This window comes from Nyctereutes procyonoides, unplaced genomic scaffold (assembly GCF_905146905.1).
Source record: "Nyctereutes procyonoides isolate TBG_1078 unplaced genomic scaffold, NYPRO_anot_genome, whole genome shotgun sequence".
NCBI classification, from domain to species: domain Eukaryota; kingdom Metazoa; phylum Chordata; class Mammalia; order Carnivora; family Canidae; genus Nyctereutes; species Nyctereutes procyonoides.
The window spans coordinates 38,083,156-38,099,551 of record NW_026575139.1 but is presented as its reverse complement, the minus strand read 5'-3'; the positions used below and the strand labels follow the sequence as shown (position 1 = coordinate 38,099,551).

Genomic DNA, 16,396 nt, shown 5'->3' with positions numbered 1-16,396 from the left:
TGCCTTATTGATGTCTTTATTCTGTGTGAAAATTGCCTACAGCTGTTAGTTGTTAAAAAGCCAATGCCAAACCAGGACTTTAAGCTGAAACCATTGGAAAACAAATTATGTTGAGGTTTGTATCTGTCCTGGTGAGTGACGGATGGATTTCTGTCTATTTCTGACTTTGGGGACTTAGACCACAAATCCATCCAATGGCCAGGGGTGTCCTGGGGTAAGAGAGGTGGGTTCAAAGCCACTGGAAATTTCTGTTCTGGGTTCTCTTGAGTGTTCACAGAAGAAGTTCTGCCTCTGCCTATGCACAGGAAAGGGAGGCCATGTGGGGAAGAGGAGAGTCAGATGAAGAGGCATGGCCTGTGGCTTCAGATCACTCTGCAACCTGTGGTGACTTCTTTCACCACAGGTTGGAATTTAAGTTTATTGCCTTGCCTATAAAATGGAGATAATACCATCACTCCGATAGGGTTGCTGTAAAGAAGATGACTTCTTTAAAAAGCCTAGTGTCTATTAAATGCTTTATACCCTACATCCTAATGCAATGAGAGGAATGGAAAGTAATTCAGGTATTTCCTGAGCACAACACCCTAAGCAGATATCCCAGGTTTTTCCTTTTCTTGAAAGATAATCTGCTTACTGTGAGTGAGCCAGAGTGAGTCCTAACTTGCAGGGCATTTTACCTCTATCTGTCGGAAAGCATCTTATCAAAGCCGGTTGTTGTAAGCTGGTTTCCTTTGCCTTTTCTGATGACACAATGGCCTCCCACTTTAAGAGTGGTACTCAGTAGGTTGCTTGCAGAATTGCTTACTGTAGCCTTATCATCTCATAAATAAAGCAAACCTGAATGGGAGGTCAGCTGTGAGGATCTGTAAAGAAGGTGGTTAGCGAGGAGCACCTGCCCACAGGCAGTGGAATCAGACTACTTCCAGTTTCAGGATGTATTGGTTCCTGGAGGTCCCAGTCCAAAACCCTGCTTGTCTTTTCTTTCAAAAACAGCTTTATTGAGTTCTAATTTACAGACTATATAATTCACCTATTTACAGTATATAACTCAGTGGCTTTTAGTATATTCACAAGTTGTGCAGTAATAATCACAATAAATTTTAGAATGGTTTCATGACTCCCTTACCTATTAACTGTTAAGCCTCATTTCTCCCCAATTCAGCCATCCCCTGGCTACCTCTAATCTACTTCTGTTTCTGTGAATTTGCCTATTCTGGGCATTTCATACAAATGGAATCATATGTGGCCCTTTGTGACTGGCTTCTTTCACTCAGCATAATCTTTTGAGTTTATCCATGTTGTATGTCAGTACTTCATTTCCTTTCACGGTTGGATAATACTTCACTGTAGGAACATACCATATTTTGTTTATCCATTCATCATTGATGGATGTTTGGGTTTTTGCCAGTCTTCAGCTATTATTAATAATGCTGTAAAGTATATTCATATATAAGTTTTTGCATGAAAATATATTTTCAGCTCTCATGGTATAGACCTAAGAGTGAAATTTCTGGGCCCTATGGTAACATAATGTTTACCTTTTGAGGAATTGCCAGACTGTTTTCCAAACTGACTATTCCATTTTACATTCCCACCTGCAGTGTGTGAGGGTTCCAGTTTGACCCCATCTTTGCCAACGTTGTTATTACCTCTTACAGATTAACCTGCTGATTTCAAAGCTGTTCAGTAGCTCCTGGAGAACTGAGGATATGTAATTTGGAAATTTTTAAACTATTTTTGTGAAATAGTCTAGAAATAGAAATAGTCTCTATGCTAACAATTTTTAACTGATTTGATATATTTTAAAAAATATTCAGTTAAGGGTTTGTATAATCTCTGCTAACTATGTATTTTATGTCTTTCAAGCATTAATCCTTTTTTTTTCCCTGTATTACTTCTCCCACTTTCTTGCCCCATTTTTTTCTGCTTTGTCTTTTGCTTCAGCCACAAATTCTAAGCATAACCAATCTGAGACTCAACACTGTTCGCATCAAATAAGATTTAGCTATGGTCTTTCTACAGCCTTTTAAAGTTCTTAGATTATTTTTGCCAACCTATTTGAAGACTCCTAGGCATTATAACTCTGTAAGTTCTCCTTATTCAAGTAACTTTTTCATCTCAATGTTAGAAGATTTCCTTTGGGGTGAACAGAAGAATGTGTCATTAATTGGTCAGTATTTTTTGGGTGTATGTGTGTGATAAGTACCTGCTCTATGTGCTGAAGTAACTGGTAAGCAAAGCAGTCATGGTTCTTCATTAATCTGTGGTGCTGAAGGCCTAGTGGGGGAAACAGGCAATTAAATATGTAATCTTATCCAGTGTGCCTGAGGATTATGAGAGCTCCTCCAGTAGTATATATTGTTGAAGAAGAACGTTCAGTCCTCCTTTTTCACGAGAGAGGGAGTCCCGCTCACAGGTTCCATGTGTATAACCTTAGCTCTCTTGCCCAGTAACTCCTAGCTTCTCTTCCAGCTCCTCTTGGGAATTGCATAGCTTAGTCCTTCTTTCTTTCTCGACTTCTCTACAAATCAACTTGCTTTCTGGAAACACATTTTGTGGCCCTTGGTGCTATAAATTTCCTGGGAGTGAGCCCCCTTGGGGAGTTCTGCAGTTTTCCAGCTGGTGGGTAAGTGTCTAATTCAGCATTGAATCTCAGCAAGGCCACTTGTCTGCAGGTGAAAGTTGGGTTCTCCGACTCCACTTCCATGTGTTAAAGAGTAGGTATTTTGATTTCCATTTTTGCTTGGGTCCTTAGCTTAACTGTCAATCCCAAGCTTGCTATTTGCTGACACCTACTTCCAAACCCCACAGATTCTTAACCTAGTATGGAAGGGTGTTGGAAGGCTTGGTGGAGCAAGTTTCATTTAATGTAGGAAGTATAAATCAAATAGGAATATCCAGGCAAAGAGGAGAGAGGAGTGTTATAGACTGTGAGAGCAGGGTGTGTAGAAGGCTGGGAGTTGAGAGAAAGCATGGAAGGCTCAAGGAACAGAAAGCTCAATATAGATGGAACATGAAATAGGCTGAGAGGACTGGGGCTTTGAGAAAAGGGGATGGGGATGGTGTATTATTGATTTAGTTATACATCTTAGACTCTTATTTGAATGAAAGGAAGGTGTCCTTCCTTATAGGTTTTCTCAGCGAACCAAATATTTGAAAGTACAGTGGAATATTCATTGATTACCTATACAAACATAGACATTGTTCTTTGCAGTCTCTGTGAGGTGTTAAGTTTAGCGAAAGGTGTCATGTCTTCTCAAATAGATTATGTTTTCACTTGAGTCCAATTGATGAGGTGAGATACTTTCTTGCTACAGTATATACTTCCTCAGGGTACTTTAATTTTGAAATGAAAAGGAAAGAGAAGATTATGAGGAGCACCCCCTTCTGTTCTTCCAACCAGTGCACAGACTCCTGCATGCACCAGAAATTGGAAGGCTAAGGATTCCCTACAGAATATTCCACAGCAACAGTGATATTACAATTGGTATCTCCTAATGGGTTCCCTCAGCTCCCTTGCCTTGTAAAACATGCAATATGTCCAGCTGCTTCACCCAGCTGAGATTTTAGGTCAGAAACCAGGTTTGTAATCTGGTTGTGGTTTTGATGTGCTTAGCACCAAATCTCCACTCCTCTAGAACACACATTTGTTGTGTGTATTTGGAATCAATTTATTTAATAGATGTAATAGAGAAAAGCTTTCATTTCTAATATGGATATGAATTTATGGCTAATTGGAAATATATATCATGGACGCAAGTTTTCCTAAATCTGAAATGTGACCAATTACATTTTACACTTTTCTGGCTAATCTGTTTTCTTTTGAATCCACTGCTTCATCTTCATTTATTTGGCCAGTGGGTCTAATGTTTTAGGATAATATAGAGTGCTGTACCTTCCAAGCAATGTAAACTATTTTAAAGAAACTTATTTAAAAAATTCATTAACAATCACAAAGCTACCATTTATACTATTGAAGATTGTCAATGAAAATTAAATCTTAACAGGGAAGGTGATAATGATGGATAGGTTGATGGGAAGATTTATATCCTCAAACTATAATTACTTATGATAAGTGAGTTTTATTATTACTAATTACTGAGGACATTAGTAGCCAGCATAAAATTGGAGAAACGAAGATAGCAGAAATGAGAGACTGTAGTTGATGTAACAGAGTCAGATGAATTCACGGTCAAGGTAAGCTGTGCTAAGTGAGTTCACTTGGGAATCTACATCAGTAATCTTTTCATTTTTCAATATATTCTGAAGTCACTTTGGTATGAAAGGCGCTACAGGAGTCCAAATTTGTCTTATGAATTTACCAGTGTACAGGTTTTGTTCTTTTCCTAGCTGTGTGAATTGTTACCCATCTTCTCAGGCTGCCAACGTAAGTTCTTTTATTACTAGGAATATCTTAAGGTCTTTTAAATAAAAATTCTTCCATTATCACTAGAATTGATGACAAGTTTCAGCACTTTTTATCTCTTTGTTTTTAAAACTCGGGTTTCACACTAAGGCCAGGACTAAGAATAGTTTCTTATAGGAGCTATTCAGTTCCCTGTCTCCAAAAAAAGATACAAAAATTGAGTAGCAAGACCATTTCATTTTAACCTGATTGAAGGGAAAAAAAAACTGGTTGTAAGGAGTCAAGAGTTTTAATCTATTGTTCCTTAGAGTCTAAAGGATTGCTCAGTAATTAAGCAGAGGAAATCAGACTGTATAAAGGCTTTAAAGAAATGTCTGGAATAGTCTCAAATTGTTCAGTTGTCTGCAAGCCAAAAATCGGAACCCAATGAAATAATTGATATTAAGATTGTTCTGTTTTGGGGCACCTGGGTGGCTCAGTGGTTGAGCATCTGCCTTTGGCTCAGGTTGTATTCTGGGGTCCTGGAATTGAGTCCCTCCTCAGGCTCCTCACAGAGAACCTGCTTCTCCCTCTGCCTGTGTCTTTGCCTCTCTCTGTGTCTCTCATGAATAAATAAATAGAATCTTAAAAAAAAAGATTACTGTTTCCATAAGGTTAAAATTCTTTTCATTTGACAAACCTATAAGAACCAAAGAGAAAATTCTGTTTAGCTAATGGACATGATGATTAGTTGATAATGAAAAAAAGATTGAGTACGTCTTCTGACTCTGTGGCATTTTTGGATATATCAACTTGATGAATTTATAGAAAAATGTTCAGAACAGTGTGAAAGTATGCAATACATCACAGAGGGAAGTGGGAATGTAGATATGGGCTTAAATGTGTTCGGTGCTAACATTCCTATGTAGAAGATATGAACTGCTGCCAATATACAGTCAATTTAAACATCCCAAACCCAGAACTTTATAAACAAATTATTTTGGCCCTCAGAACAACTGATGATTTGTGATACAAGATGGTGTTAATATAGGTGGTTTTGCTTGCGTATATCTGTTGTACTTCTGGACAGAACATTACATTACTTCTAAGAATCAAAGTGGGTTGGCAGTAGATCTTCATCCCAAGAACAGTCTACATTTCTCTGTACTGGTTGGAGGCCCTGTCTGCTTAAAGACCGTAAGATGGTCAACCTGTCTTCTGATTTACTAAACAAATCCAATAAAGCTTAAGGTAAAACCACAAAACCATTTTATTCCTTCTAGTACCAAATTTATATTTTATCTTGCCAAGATCATTCCAAATGTCCTTTTCTATAGGCTGTTAAGTATAGATTCTTGACTCCATGTCAGATACTTACAAATCAATACATCTATTTCTGGGTGCTTCTAATTTAGATTACAGAAACTGAAATGGGAGGAGGGAGTGTAGAGAGAAACATGAAAACTTTTAAATTTTAATATAAATTTAATATAAATAGCTGCAAAACCATCTCAGAATTAATGATGTTAGAAAATGGTTATGAATCCCCTTGGCCTTGATGATTTTCATTACTACAAATTCTAAAGAGACTGAGCAGTATATACCTACTTAGCTTTCGACAACAATTTAAAATCTGATTATTTAACTTAATCCTCAGGCTACCATGTGCAGATCACACAAAGTCAACATACTGTACTGACTTGACAGCTCTCTACATGTCCCCATATAAATCAATTCAGGTTTTAAAAGACTGGGAAAATAATTTCATCTCCATAAGTCATGACTTATGATTTAGTAAGCTTTCAAGTGTAATTTTGGAAATATGTTTCAGTAATGGCTAGAACAATCTGGTAGTTTGTATAAATCACTGCACATGAGAATATATATTGATGCGTTGGGAATCATCTAAACATCATTTGCTCACATAAAACATATGTCACATGACCTGTGGGGGGTAAATGCCCAATATGTGGATGGTGTATTTCAGTTCTAACTGTCCTCAATAATCTTGATCTGCTATACTTGGAATCCTCCCCTCCCCCATCTACAATTCCCAGAATTACTCAGGAATTTCAGACTTTTTCTTAATGTGTGTTGTAGGAGCTCAGTACCAGTTACATTTTTTAGTTATGATTTTTTGGTTTATGCGTGAAGAACCATAAATCTTTTTTTGAAAGTAAGATCCCTAAAAATATAAATAAATATAGCAATTTTTTCCCTCTTGTCCAATTTTAAATGAATCCACTGGAAACCTCCTACAACTGCTGTTTATTCATTACACATTGGAATAGTTAAGAACTAAACCAAATGACTAAAAGCTCATTTAGAATGTATGTACAGGTTGTTTGCAGGGAAGATGGGCATTTCTTAGATGTAGAAGAAAAAGTCATCAAGTCTTTTACCACCTTTGAACAATCAGATGCTTTGAGTTTATTCCCATATGAACACTCATTATGTTAAATCTACCTATGGATAGACACTTTGGATTTTCAGAGAGCAGAATAACACACAGGCATTGTACTCGGGCTTTTTCATTCTCAGGAACCCCAGGGGTTAGAGTAGGGTGTGGCCCAGAGTGGTTACTCAGTAAATGTATGTAGCTTGGATGAGTAATTACTAAAGGTTAATACCGTGAAATGCTCAGTAACTATTTGAATGCATGTTTGTATGTATATGTGCATGAATTAATGACTGCTGAATCCTCCAGCAGTTGCATATGTATTCTGAATTATTCTTGAAGTAGAAGTGATGAATTTGGGCTGATCCCTATACCCTTCTGCCCCCCCACCCCCATCTACCTATCATCATTCTCTTTAGTCATAGTCTTCATATGGGAGCACCAAAGTGTCTGGCACTGGGGGTGGCAGATTGAGAGGATAAGATTGATAATGTTTGAGAATTATTTTCTGTCCTTAACAGTCTCTCTACTATATATGACATGATAAAATAAATAGCGACAATGTGGGAAGAGACCTATTGTGCTAAAATATCTTTTGACCCAGATAAAACTTAAGTGTCAGCTGGGCTGCCAAAAAGTCTCTCAAGAGAATGCTGAGCAGGTGTGGGAAGGGCCTGGTCTGGCAAGAGCAGCACAGGTGTCATTGAGGGAAGGGGAACTTGTTTTCACAGTTGCCCACAGGGCCTTTGGGTGCCTTTCTACGCCCATCACTTTACATTGGTTCTTTCTCCCAGGAGACAAAATCCCTCCATTCATTCAATTGGGGAAACACTGCTTAGAAATTCTCTCAGTTAAGCCTTGTCAACAGAAGTTGTACCAAATCATAGATGTTAAGACTGGATATTTAGGTGACTGAATGGATGAATATTAGGAGTTTCACATATATTTAGAACAGAGTTATTTATTTTAAATTTCTGGGACACTGCTGGTGATGTATACTAATTAAAAGTTAAAGTTGCTCTAATGAGTTTCTGGTTGAAATAACACAAAGAAGCTAAATAAAAAGCCTATGGGTTTAGCCACAGAATTTGTCTAGCAAACTTGGTTATAGTTTGCGTTGCCGACTGTTAATGAAAGGAAGGGAAATAGCATAAAACACTTAACCACTGGTAGTTAAAAACTAAAAGTTATTTCTATTAGTCAGTTTTTGCTTGTGGGGTCTCACTTATTTTTATATATCAAATGAAAACATGCTTATTAGACACAGAGAACATTACTGTGTAGGTAGTGGTGAATCATATTGTGGTATTTCGTGTAATGACTAAGAATGTTGGCAGAAATCTTACCGGCTGAAAACCTTCAGGGTTTGTTCTCTTGTGTGTACACACCTATCTTGGGATTTAAAGTGCTCAGTTGTTTTCCATTTATATTTTCCCGACTGGATAGGAACAGGTAATAAGTCACTGAATATACTTCTATTTAAATGGACAAATATGGAATTTTACCTTCAAATTTCAAATCACTACTGTGAAAGTAAGACTGTTTCTGTGGTTAAATTTGAAGAGCTGAAGTGGCAACCTGTGACTTATGGATGTGATGGCCATTTGCTTTGGTGGTGATATATGTTTATACATTTTTTTTTAAAGATTTTATTTATTTTAGAGAGAGTGAGTGTGCAAGCAGGGGCAGACTGAGAGGGAGAAGCAGACTCCCTGCTGAGCAGGGAGCCTGACATGGGGCTTCTTCCCAGGTGAGCCAAAGGCAGATGCCTAACCGACTGAGCCCCCACAGGTGCCTCTAGATGTTTGAAATTTGATGAAATGTCTCAGTCTACTAGTACATTTTCTGTCTACATTTGTAAAAAGTGTAATTTGGCCTTTTCCCCCATGATATTGTACTTATCACTATGTTATATGACTTAAGGCCTAGTGACTTGTCCCTCTAAGCGTCTGACTTATTTCAGTCAGTAGTGTTGAATTATGGGATGGAAAGAAAGGGTTAATGACAGAAGGTTAAATCCAGAAAAGGCTAACATAGGGCATAAGTGAGGTGAACCTAAGAATTGCTGCCTACAGGCATGTGGGGAAATCTTTGGTGGGTGGGGGTAGGGTGGCTGAATTGGGCCTCCATGCTGTGGGCAAATACCTGAAGTTTGTAATTTGAAGGAGAAAGGTTAGCTTTTATCTGAGTAATAATATGGTTAGAAGTTCTGTGAGGTCTGTACATTGAATCAGATGACTGGTTACCTGGTCAAGGACCACTAAAAGCAAAAATGAAACACACAAAATAGTAAGTTAATTGGGAGGGTGACCCCTGGGACCTATCTTAGCTTCTCATTTTTTAAATTCTCCCTTCCCCTCAGCATTAATTGCATATCCTTCTACCTCTGCATGAATCTATATTAGTATGTATGTAAAGAGTTAGCTTAACTCATTAGAAATAGAAATCCAGAATTCCTTTATTAGCGGTTTCTTGTTATCTGGAAACTTACTTGCTGGCTCACTGAAATCTTTTGATTTGGTGGGTTTTCAAAGAATAAATGCTTTCAATACTGTTTTAGAAGCTTTATAAATAACTCTTTCAATGTAGCTAAATCTCTGAAAAGAGCTCTTTCAACTTATTCAAGACCTTTATTGTATATTTTTTTCAAAATTCCTTCCCTTGCTTTATCTAGCAAATCAATCCATTTCCTTATATTTATTATACTGTGCCAATTGTTTCATGATTTATGTAGATTTCTATATAGCGCTGCCCGATTACTATGGAGTGTAGGACCGGTGAGATTTCTTTGTACAGAACCTTTTAGAAGTAGGTCTTGGGATCCCTGGGTGGCGCAGCGGTTTGGCGCCTGCCTTTGGCCCAGGGCGCGATCCTGGAGACCCGGGATCGAATCCCACGTCGAGCTCCCGGTGCATGGAGCCTGCTTCTCCCTCTGCCTATGCCTATGTCTCTGCCTCTCTCTCTCTCTCTCTCTCCCTGTGTGACTATCATAAATAAATAAAAAAAATTTAAAAAAAAAAAAAAAAAGAAGTAGGTCTTAATAATATACTTTGTTAGAGATTGAAGCCTAGAACTTTAGTTCCCACAGCTGGGCTTCCCTCAGAGATCCTTTCTTCTTAATAAAAACTATATAATTTATTCCTTTTCTCCAAGATACTGTATCAAATACACATTTTATAAAGATATTAAAAACATAATATCTTCTGTAAGAGGAAAAGCCTATTGGATTTGTTTGCTGGTTTTAGTTTTCAAGAAGCTTGAGCTCTAAGGGGAGAGGAATTGGTGCAAATGTTTCTCCTTTTATTACTGACTAAATTATTTTCCTTTAATTAACTTAAAACTCTGTCCAACAAAGAATAATATGAAAGAAAATATTCTGTGGCCAGGGAAAGGAGCTGGGCCACCCAAGTCTAGGGTATAGGAGTAGGAACTAAGTTTGTTTTGCTTGTCTTGGCATTAATTGCCAGTCCCCAAAACAATATCTGACTTAGCATGATTATAAAACAAAACAAAAAGTAAGGTGATCTAGGAGCATCCAGGATGCTTCCTAGGGTTGAGCTAATTACATTTGTTAACCTTTGTGGAAAACTTGCTTATTAATTCACAGAGGTACAGAGGAGCCAGTACTCTTCTGTAGCACCACCAGAAGGGAAAAATGAAAAACAAAACCAAAAACACTGAAAAGGTTCTTGAGGATTTATCATTTAATTTAATGTATCATGTTACTTTGGTATTAAAGTATATGATATGTTAAATTAGGGGAAATACTATCTCTTAGTCTAAGTGGAATGCATATTAATAGAATCTATCTAATTTTCAAGGAAGGTGTATTTCATAGAAGTGATCTTTGGTTTCAAACAAAAGTTGTATCTGAAATTTTAACAGTTCCCAGAGCAAACTACTTATCTTAAAGGGGCCCACATTTTTCCTTTTCTTTACATTTTTTTTCAAGTCAGTTTCTCTTCTAAGCCAACTTTTTGGTTTATCTATTGTTCAATCAGAAATTTCTTTCCTTATGGAGTACACAAGGTTATCTCTACTCTGAATTTTTTGTTTTCGTTGGGGCTCCAACAATCAAGCTTGATTCTTTTTCCTTAGCAGCTTTTTGAGATGTAATTTACGTGCTATAGAATCACCTATTGTATGTAAGTGTACAGTTCAGTGAGTTTTAGTAAATGTGTGCAACTGTGCAACAGTTGCTACAGCCCTCCTCCAGAACATTTCTACCACCTTGTCCATTTTTGCAGTCATCTCTGCCTGCCTCTAGCCCCAGACAACCATTAATCTGCTTTCTGCTCCATAGATGTAGTTTTTCTAAAAATCTCATGTAATAATCATATAGTGATCCTGTTTTGTTTTCCATGGTGGCCTTTTTCAATATTTGAATTAAGTATCAAAATGAAAAATCTCTGTAATCTGTAATATTACTTTGAAGTAATATCAGAGCTTGAAGGACCATATATTAAGGTGATTTTCAAGTTAGTTTGTATTACGTTCTTTTTCCTCCTCTGTCAACTGTGATTTTATTCCCCTCCTTGTCCAGCAATGTGTCTGAATTAGTGCAAGTAGGTGGTAAAGAGAGAAGGCAAAAGCCATCCAGCAATTTTATATTTAAAGAGGAGGAACCTGGGGATCCCTGGGTGGCGCAGCGGTTTGGCGCCTGCCTTTGGCCCAGGGCGCGATCCTGGAGACCCGGGATCGAGTCCCACATCGGGCTTCCGGTGCATGGAGCCTGCTTCTCCCTCTGCCTGTGTCTCTGCCTCTCTCTCTCTCTGTGACTATCATAAATAAATAATAATAATAAAATAAAAATTTAAAAAAAAATAAATAAAGAGGAGGAACCAAAAAAAAAAAAATAAAGAGGAGGAACCCCATGAGTCAGATCTATGAGATATGCAGTAAGATTCAAACATAGGAGCTAAAAGTAAAACTAGACAATGTTCATGAGAAACCATAGAATACTTCTTGACCTGCAAGTTGCAAAGATCCCTCAGAGAAGACAAAAAGCACTAACTCTAGAAGAAAAGATGAACAAATTAGACATTATTAAAATTAAAACACCCAGTGATCAAAATAGACTAACAAAATAAAAAGGCAATCTGTAGGCTAGGAGAAATAGTCTCTATATACCTAGGACAAAGGAGCTGTTTCCAAAATATGTAATGTTTTTAACTCAATAAAATTGGGCTTGGATAGTTCACAAAAGAACACATGGGAGTGACCACATGAAGTGGTTATATTCAGCATCAGTTATCAGGGAAATGTAAACTAAAACTACAGTGAAATAACTCTTTGCTTAAACTAGATGTTTAAAATTAAAAAGACATAGCACCAATTTTTAGTGAAAAGGTAGAGTAACGTGGACTGCCATATATTGCTAATGGAGAATAAGATGATACAATCAGTTTCTTCAAATGTAGAGTGCTACAACCACTTCAGTGTATACCCTTGCCAAACGGAAAATGGTATTCTTAAGATCATATGTTACACTGTATGTACATTGTACTGACCAGAAAAGGGGGAGGGGTGTTAATATTCCAAATACACTAATGATTACTAGTTCCTACAATAATCCCCTCCCTTCCTCCCTCTTTTTCTTCCTCCCAGCTTCTCCACCTTCCCTCCCCTTACTTTTTTTGGGGGGTGGGGGGCGGCAGTCCAGCTATGTCAGGTATTGTTTCAGAACAATAGTTAGTCAATTAATGGCAAAGATAATAGAACAAATTTAGTTTCTTCCCTCTGGGAATGAGTCCAGGATAGGCGTTAGACATCCCAGTAACATGACAGTAGCAATGTGATAAATGCTGTAAGAGAGGTGAGAATAGGGGAGCTGCTCACTCCAGGAAAGGCTATCTGAAGGGGACTAGGTGACACCTTGTAAAAGCTTTGATGAATAGGACTGATCCTTAGGTGCGGTGGGAAGGGCTCTCTGAAAAAAGGGGAACAGTGTGTGCAAAAGTTTCAGAAGTAGGTAACTGTGATTAGAAGTGCCAAAAGGTGGCTGGTGGTGGTGGTGGCGGTGGTGGCGGAAGAGGAAAGGGGACAAGTTAGCATATCACAAAGTGCCTCTACCTACCTGCTAAGGAATTTTGGACCTATCCTGAAAAGAAAAGGAATCACTAAAGCTATCATCTTGTCTTCCTAACTAAATTCTTAAATTCCATAAAATCAAGGTCTGTTATTCATCTTTGTATTCTTTATAATGTCTGGCCATGGTCCTGGAATGGGTAGGACAGTGAGTAAGTGTTGATTGATCGCTAAAGCTGTGATAGTCTCTTAGAGTCTTGCATGCTTGATTCAGCCATATTATTAAAATGAAATGAGTCAGAGCAGAGAGACTTTTGGAATGGAGAGGGGGATGTCTATTACACTCTGGGCCTTGTGCCGAGGCATTCCCAGCCATTATCTAATTTAATCTATGTCATTCTTACTTAGAATCTGCCAGTGACCTCAGGTTGCTCTTATGAGAAAGATCAAAGGTCATAGTATCCTTCAAAGCTACTGTTCACTGTGCTGCTTTTTACCTATTTAGTTCCCATTCATCTCTCAGCTTTCGCTTCACTTCCTTGGGACAACCTTCACTGCCCTACCTTTCTCCACAACAGATGGACTGTCAGAGCTCAGCTTCCTGTGTGATCGTATCTTGGTTCATGTGATTATTTGATTTCCTTTCTTCTTGCTCAAGAATATGAGCTCTGTGATACTTTTTTGTCCCTTGCACCTAGCACAATGCCTGGCATTTAATAAACACTCCAAAAAAATTTTGGTTGCCTGAATGAATCTTCGAGAGAATTCTATCAGATTTTTCAGGTGAAGAAACTGAAGTCCAGAGGTTAAGTCACTTGTGAAAGTTTGCATAACCTGTGAAAGCCAGACCTGGAACTCAGGAATGCCTGACAACAATATCCTCTTCTTTCTGCTAATAGACACTCTGTAGGCTGTGAGTGCGGCGGATGGATACAGTTTCATATTTGCATCTGTGCTGTGATTCTACCTACCTGTTGAATGATCAGTAGAATGGACAGCATAGTGGTTAAGGACGTGGGCTCCGTAAACAGCTTAGACTCAAGTTCTCCTCCACCATTTACTAGCTTTATTACCTTGATCAAGGTACTTCATCTTTCTATGATTCAGTTTCCTGGAAGATGGGATAACAACACTCATTTTATCGGATTATTGTGAAAATAAATTAATTCATATAAAATAGTACTGAGCACACAAGAAGTGCTCAATACTTGTTAACTATTACCAATATTCTTTTATTTTTTCCCCATTTTCTTTACATTTTTTTATTTTAAAGAGATTTATTTATTTTATTTATTTTATTTATATGATAGGGATGGTGGGGAGAGAGAAAGAAAGAACATGTGCTGGGGGAGTGGGGTGCTGCAAGGGGAGAGGGGGAGAATCTTAAGCAGGCTCCATGCTGAGCGTGGAGCCCAATGTGGAGCTGGATCTCAAGGCCCTGAGATCATGCATGACCTGAGCCGAAATCAAGAGTCCAATGCTTAACTGACTGAGCCACCCAGGAGCCCCTACTCTGTTTTCTTACTGTAATTCAAAATTATATCCAAAGACCCTATAGCAATTTTTAATTTTTACTTTATGGAAATTCTTTTGTTGCATAAAACCATCTGCTTCTAAGTCCTAGTTCAACTGTGGAAGCATTTTTCTACCTCTAACAGTAAAACATCATAGCATTAATAATCTTTGCTATGAATATCTAGGTTTTAGGATTCACCTGTTTCTTTATACCTCTGCTTGGCAAAAGCATACTGCTGTAGTGTAGTAAAAGATGCAACATGAGTAATGCTGTTTTCTCTCGCAAATCACAAACTTTTCTCCCAAACTAAACACCATATTACTGAGCTGTTTGAATAACTGACCTGACTACCACCCCCCACAAAAAAAAACCCCTAATTGTTGGGAAGTGATTGATGTCACATTATTTTCCTCATTCATCAATAGGTGAGAGCAAGTATGACTTATAGGAAATTAAAAAGGGAAGAAAGAAAAATAATCAATTCACATATATAATAGTTGCATGCCAAAAATCTTAATATTTTTAGCTGTTCCCTCATAATAGAATTTTCTGTAAATATTTTACATTCTTTCCCTGATTGTTCATTGTTAAAATTCTTAACTAGTTTCTTGTGGTAAGAGTGTAATAGTGTGTGGGTGTGTGAGTGTGTATTTTATTGACCTGTTTACCTTGCTCTTAAAAGAGCACCTGATTTAAGTCTAAATGACGAGAGAAATAACAATAGTGCGGCCACCCAGCTACCCGCCCTGTGCCAAGCATTACCCCATACTTAGTCCATGTTGCTAATCTTCACAATAGCCTTGCAAAATAAATGATATGTCCATCCTGGAGATGAGGAAGTAGAGGCTTAATGAGATGAAGAACTTCCCTAGGAAGCTTGCACCTTATCAGGCCCTGAGTGGCTGGGCCGTGGAGGGAGGTACAGGTGTTAACAGAATAGGGCAGAAGGGATAACCAGAAGCAAGCCTGGCAAAGTAAGTTGGGATTTTATTTATTTTAAAGATTTTATTTTTTTTATTCATGAGAGACATACAAAGAGAGGCAGAGACAGAGGCAGAGGGAGAAGCAGGCTCCTCACAGGGAGCCCAATGTGGGACTCGATCCCAGGATCCAGGGTCATGACCTGAAACAAAGGCTCATCCACTGAGCCACCCAGGAGCCCCTGAGTTGGAGTTTTAAATCAACAGTCTCAAAGGCAAACTGAGGATCCCCACTGCTTTAATGAATTCTGAGTGTACCATAGGAAGGATGGGAAAGGCAAGGAGGAACAGTGGGGAGGCTATTGCCAGGAACCATGGAGTGGTTATGAGAGCTTAAAGTTTGGGTGGTTTCACTGGGAATCAAAAAAAAAAAAAAAAGGAAAAATCGTGACGCTTTTCAAGAAAGAAATAACAGGACTTGATAAATGGAGGTAGGAGTATGAAATGTGAAGCCCGTGTCTAAGTGGTAGAATTACATGTATATACCATATACCAAAGCATTCAGAGGGGGGACGTGTTTATGCTCTCCAAGGATCTCAACCTCATTGAGCCTTATTATACAGCATCTTTTTATTATCTTACACCCAACAGTCTGCACCCTCAACTAGATAATTTTCCCTATAGTAATAGAAATGTACCAGATGCTCAATACCAGTAACACAGACCAGGGATGATTGAGTTATAAAATGCCAATAGCTTTTCTCTAAGCACTTTATATTCATTATCCTCTTGTTGTTATTCATTAGTTATAGGTGTTTGTAGATTGCCTTCCCTTAGTGTCCAATCTAAGCTGCACTCCACTGTAAAATTAATGTTCCCAGACACTGATCTGAGAGGCTGAGTCTGGGTTCTGGAGTTTGACAGCTGCAGGCTGAAAACCAGCCCCATCTTTACCAGGTGTGTGGTCTGGAACAAGCTACTTACCCAAACTCCCACCTCAACTTCCCCCAGCTGTATTACAACAGGCATTGTTACTACACGAGAATGTAATAATGAGTGGAACTCAGGTTTGTTGTGGGAACCAAGACAATGCCTACACAATGCTTGGCCCATAAAGTGGTGAATAAATCTTAGTGGGGTTTGCAGCAATGAAGATGCCATGCGCTTGCTCATAACCTTCATTTGCTCTC

At 38.3% G+C, this 16,396-nt stretch overlaps 1 protein-coding gene across 4 annotated transcripts in view; it reads left to right on the top strand.

Annotated features, from left to right (window-relative positions):
* Window positions 1-16,396, top strand: part of DAAM1 (dishevelled associated activator of morphogenesis 1) — a 167,351-nt gene that overhangs the window by 68,490 nt on the left and 82,465 nt on the right. The window lies entirely within an intron of this gene.